Source organism: Propithecus coquereli, unplaced genomic scaffold (assembly GCF_000956105.1).
Source record: "Propithecus coquereli isolate 6110/MARCELLA unplaced genomic scaffold, Pcoq_1.0 Scaffold349, whole genome shotgun sequence".
NCBI classification, from domain to species: Eukaryota; Metazoa; Chordata; class Mammalia; order Primates; family Indriidae; genus Propithecus; species Propithecus coquereli.
The window spans coordinates 771,953-777,891 of NW_012149163.1; the positions used below are offsets into that span (position 1 = coordinate 771,953).

At 46.0% G+C, this 5,939-nt stretch overlaps 1 protein-coding gene across 1 annotated transcript in view; it reads right to left on the reverse strand.

The window, feature by feature from the left end:
• DDHD2 (DDHD domain containing 2) overlaps positions 1–5,939 on the reverse strand; it is a 26,179-nt gene that overhangs the window by 19,197 nt on the left and 1,043 nt on the right. The window lies entirely within an intron of this gene.

The following is a 5,939-nucleotide window of genomic DNA, read 5'->3' on the forward strand; positions in this document are numbered from 1 at the left end:
AATTTCTTTCTATTTTTAGTAGAGACGGGGTCTCGCTCTTGCTCAGGCTGGTCTTGAACTCCTGAGCTCAAACAATCCACCCACCTTGGCCTCCCAGAGTGCTAGGATTACAGGCGTGAGCCACCGCGCCCGGCCAACCAGCACTATTCTTATTTCATGAAAAAAAAACAAAAACAAGAGATAAAGTAGGGTTCAGTCTTCTGCAATATGACACTCTACCCTACAGACACTTTTTTTTTTTTTTTAAGAGATGGGGCCTTACCCTGTTGCCAGGCTAAAGTGAAGTAGTGTGATCATAGCTCACTGCAACCTTGAACTCCTGGGCTCAAGAGATCCTCGTGCGTCAGCCTCCCCAGTAGCTAGGACTACTGGCACACACCACCACACTTGGCTAATTTTTAAAAAATTTTTTTAGAGATAGGGTCTCAAATTCCTGGCCCAAAGCGATCCTCCTGCCTCGGCCTCCCAAAGTGTTGGTATCACAGGCGTAAGCCACCGCCCTGCCAGGACTGTCATATTACAGTTTGAGAGAGAAGAAAGTCTTTGTCCGTTACAAGTCATTTTCACCTACCGGAGCCATATGCCTCTTCTAGCTGCTGTGAATCCTCAGAGTTGAAAGGAATCCATGTCTCTTTCGAATCTATTATCTTACAATAAAACCAATGTGGAGAAACCGGTTCATACAAGCTGCCAGCATCCATGTCTAAGAGCTCAAAGGAACTACATGACTTTGGTGACGGGGATGGATCTGACTGGGACAACTGTTCCTGGTGTGATTCCACTGATGACATTTCGCTCTCTAAGGATAAAAGAAAACTATGAGGAAATGATTTTCCTTCTATTAACGGTGTAATTGTTCACACACAAAAAACTGGTCATCTTAAGGAGCCATTTCTGCAAAACGAAAACAAAAAACAATCCAAAGGGACTATGTAATTTAAAATAGAAATAACAAATTAACAGCTGGATGGGGGGAGCTTTAAACAAATGCTTCTGTTAGATCAACCAATTTGCACTGAGCTCCCAATTGTCTCTCAGAAAACTGCATAATTTAACTCGGACAATAAGTTTCAAACAAACCCAGAATCACAAGAACACATGGTCAAAACCTGATTGCAGCAAAACATTTCACCCCAATTGCCAGTCTAAACCTAGTGCCAAAATCAGAAAATTTACTCCAGGTCTCAGTTGGGTCATGCCATGTCCTAGTATCACCTGGTTTTTAGGCTCCAGGCTCCTATCCTTACATATTTACAAGTCTATTAGAATCTTAAAATGCAGAAAATAAAACTATTCACTTAAGAACCAATCATTTTGATTGATCCTTGAAGTTACTTAACGGGCTGAAAATACCAAACCTCGCCTGGGGCCACCGCGCGCACGCGCACACCCACTCGCATCGCCCCTCGTCTCAGGTGAAAAGTAACAGGCGACCTCAAAAGCCTCCTCCTCACAAAAAGCGCTCTGACCTACGCGTTTCTCCCTCCCCAGTAGGCAAAGAACGGCGCAGCAGACGTCGGAAGTGTACCCGCAGCCCCTACGAGGAGGGTGAGAGGCTCGGCATCCCGCACCGGCACCGCGGATGGCAGACACCTGGCCCTCCCGAGCGAACGCTCTCGGGCTTTCGGCCCCGCTGTCCTCCTTCCTGGCACACACGTCGCTCAGCCGCCTTGGCGCGTTCCTTCTTCCCACCACCCAGGCCTCCTGCCGCCAGCTCCGGGGCTTCGGAGCTCGACGTCCGGTCTCCTCCCGCCCACGGAGCGCAGCGGAGCCGCCAATGGCAACGGGGGAATTTCCCGGTGCCTGAGGCGCAGTCGGTACCAGGGGCCCTGGCCGCGCCCGGAGCCAGGTCACCCCCACCCGCCGGCCGGTCCTCCCAGCCCCCTGGCCCCGCCCCGACTGCGCGTCCTCCTCCGCCCCGGCATCCGCATCCCGCAGCACCGCCCCGCGCCCGGGCCGGGCCTCCCTCGCCCAGCGCCGGCGCCCACGCGGACTCACCTGGCGGCCCCGCCGCCTCTCACGAGCTCCGGTCCTCCCTGAGGGGGGCACGACATGTCCCCGCCGCGGCCTTCACCCCGAGCCCCTGCGGGGCGGGACGGGGCGGAGCCTGCGGCGCCGCGGGCTCGCGCCGAACACCTGGCTCCGCCGCGCTCCCCGCGGGCGAGCAGCTGCTGGGCTGCAGAGCACAGGCGCGGCGGGGCGGGCAGGGCCGCGGGGAACCGGCGGCAAGTGTCGCGAGAGGTGGAGGGACTCGCGCGAGACGTGGTTCGTGCGGGCAGGGAGCTGGGGCCGGAGGTCTCTAAGAGGGAGGGAGGGGGAATGACGCTGGCAGGGTCAGGGAACATTTCGAGTTTCCGTGACAGAAAGTTTCTTCAAGATAAGACAGTCCCGCCGCCTCACTTACGAGGTGGGCAAGCGGGCCTGATGCGGGGCTGCTCCGGGCACCCCTACCAATGGGCAGGGACGGTGCGGGACGCGGGGACGCCGCGCCCCGGTGAGAAACAGGACGGAAGGGAGCGTGCGGGGCGCGGCGGCACTTCTGCAAGCTGAGGACGGCATCGCCGGCATTTGCAAGGAAATAAGGTGGTCTCCCCGCTTGCGTTTATAGCATTTAGAGGCTGCCGAAAAGGCATCCCTAAGAAATGCAAGAGGTGAGCTTGACGGGGTTTAAAAGCTGCCAGAGAGCTTGGAGGCGAGATACGTCTGTCCACACAAGGTGACGTAACTGAGGCGAAAAGTTTAAACGGGCTTCCCACAGTCGTGAACCTGAGTGGTGGCCCTCTGAGTGTTTCATCTTCTGGAAGACCTCAATTCCGTTGAGTATTGAATAAGATACTTTCCTATTTTCTAGCTAGATGATAGGGCAAGGGTTCAGGGAATGTTTTTTCAGTCTTGTTATTACTTCTGAAACTGAAAAAAAGGAAACCGAAAGAGGAATTTTTATAACACATAATTCTCTTTACAGATTATCAGCCACACAAATATCCACGTCGACTTATCCTTCCCCTCAAGTTTATAACACTTAAATAGCTTCTGTCCTCTATGGACAGGATGAAGAAAGCCAGCACTGTGCCCCAGATGACTAGTTAATAGTATAGACTAACAGTTGCTAACATTTACTGAGCTCTTACTGTGTTCCAGCTATGGCTGTAAGCATGTTACAAGTACAATCCCATTTAATTCTCCCAGCAACCTGAGGAAGTAGGTATAGTAGTCATCCTCTTTACATAGAGGTAAAACGACTCACCCAAAGTCACACTACCAGCAAGTGGTTGAGCCAAAATTATGAACCCAGTCTGACTTCAGAGCCTGCACCTAAGTAACTTGCCTAAAATCAGACTCAGTTAAGTGACAGAACTGGAAATTGAATTTTGGTCCTCTGTCTTCAAATCTTGCATCCTCACTGTTCTCAAATTTGGGGAGTGCAGGACCCCTTTATACTGTAATTATTGAGAACCCTAAAGACTACTGTTTATGTAGGTTATATTTATCACAATTTACTGCACTACAAATTAAAACTGAGACATTTAAGTATATATTACTTCATGAAAAAGCAATAGTAGGATGGGCACAGTGGCTCACACCTGTAATCCTAGCACTGTGGGAGGCTGAGGCAGGAGGATCACTTGAGACCAGGAGTTTGAGACCAGCCTAAGCAACACAGAGAGAGCCCATCTCTACAAAAATAAAAAATTAGCTGGGCATGGTGGTGTGCACCTGTAGTCCCAGCTGTGCTGGAGGCTGAGGCAGGAGGATCACTGGAGCCCAGGAGTTTGAGGTTGCAATGAGTCACTTTAGCCTGGGTGACAGAGTGAGACCCTGTCTCAAAAAAAAAAAAAAAACCCAACAAGCAATAGTAAACCCATTCAGGCATAAATAACATGCATATATAACATCTTTATGAAAAATAACTATTTTCCAAAATAAAAAAAAACTGTGAAAATAGAATTTTTGTAAATTTCTTTAATGTCTGACTTAACTGTTGGATTCTCATATTTGCTTCTGCATTCAGTCTGTTAAAATTTTTGTTATGGTTGAAGTATATGAAGAAAATCTAGCTTCACTCAAATATGTAGTTGGAGAAGGAAGGAGTATTTTAATAGCCTCTTCAGATAATCGTGGATATTTTTTAACACTGCACTGAAAATTCCATAAACGGTTAAGTTTCTCAAAAGTGGGTTGTAAGGTGTAATCTGAAAATAATAAATTTTTCTTATTCCAATACATTAAAACAACTGGTCTGTCTTGTACTTTGAATGGATCTTTTACCCATGCATGATTTATGACATCATGTATTGAAAAATACCAGTTCACTGAGCTGTCAGTTCTTCCAAATGTTAACACATTTCGTTATACAGTTTTTTAAAAAAAATCATCACTAATCTCATCAGAAAAGTCTTTAAATATTGGGGAAGCTGTCAAGCTCATAGTAGCACATACAAGTTTTCCAAAATTCTACTTTTTCTTGAAAGGTCAAATTTTTTCTTTGTCACCTATTTGTCCCAGAGAAAGGTCAAATTTTATCTTTGACAACAGATACAGTCAATTGTTTCCCTTGAGGTGATAAACTCACTTTGTTTTCAAGAAAGTTCTGCTAAATACCTAAATCTAAATAGCCGTTAGTTTGTCAGTTGTATTTTCAAATAAAAGTATTTGATGAAAAAAGAGCAGCTAGTTCAGCTTCCAATTCAAAAAATCACTCAAGTGCTTTTTCCTCAAGAGACCACCATTGTACTTTGATATGCAACAAAATTGTTTTATGTATACTAACCACTTTGTCACAGAGAATATGAAAAAGATGTGAACTCAAGGATTAAGAGTTAACAAAATTAATTTTTATTGACTCTGAATGGTATTCTTGTGAAACTGGCACTATTATTATGAATGCATGGCAGGAAAGAATGCAATGACTGACAACAGAGTTTGTTTCCGCTGCCTTAATTCACACTAAGATGGCAGCAGTTTTACCCACCATTGCTTTTGCATCAAGAGTGCAAATTCCAGCTGGGCACCAGGGCTTATGCCTGTAGCCCAACACTTTGGAAGGCCAAGGTGGGAGGAGTGCTTGAGGCCAGGAGTTCAAAACTAACCTTGGCAACATAGTGGAAACTCCATCTCTACAAAACAACAATAACAAAACAGTGCAAATGTCAACATAGCAAAAAAAGCAAATCATATCTTAGTATTATTATGAAAACAGTTTTGAACTTGTTACTCTTGAAAGAGACTCTGAGACCACTAGCATCCATGGACCACCCTTTGAGAACTGTAATTAAATGTGCCCAACCTAGGGCTTGCAATACAGAGGTAATGAATAACACAATACCTACCCTGAAGGAGTTCACAGTCTTAATAGGAGAGACAAGCAGGTAAACAAATAACTCTATCTTGTTGAGTGGTATAACAGAGGCAGGTAATAGATACACTGGTAGTTACAAAAGAGAAAGTAATTAAGTATCCAGGCCTACCTCCAGAAATTCTCATTCACTACATCTTTGGTGGGATCCAGAATTCTGCATTTTTAAATAAGCGCCCCAAATTATAAATGCAAGTACCTTGGGATCTACACTTTAAGAATACTGCCTTAAGCAGTATAAATTCTAGGTTCCCAAAAAGGCTGAGTAGAGTCAGGCAAATAGAATATTTTATGGTACCTCTCTAAAATAAAAACCCACTTAATTTTACTGGCTATTATTTGCAGTTGTGTATCAATCTTTTATTAGAAGACTTAAAAGGCAAAATGTGGGCCGGGCGCGGTGGCTTACGCCTGTAATCCTAGCACTCTGGGAGGCCGAAGCGGGCAGATTGTTTGAGCTCAGGAGTTCGAAACCAGCCTGAGCAAGCCCGTCTCTACTAAAAATACAAAGAAATTAATCAGACAACTAAAAATATATAGAAAAAATTAGCCGGGCATGGTGGCGCATGCCTGTAGTCCCAGC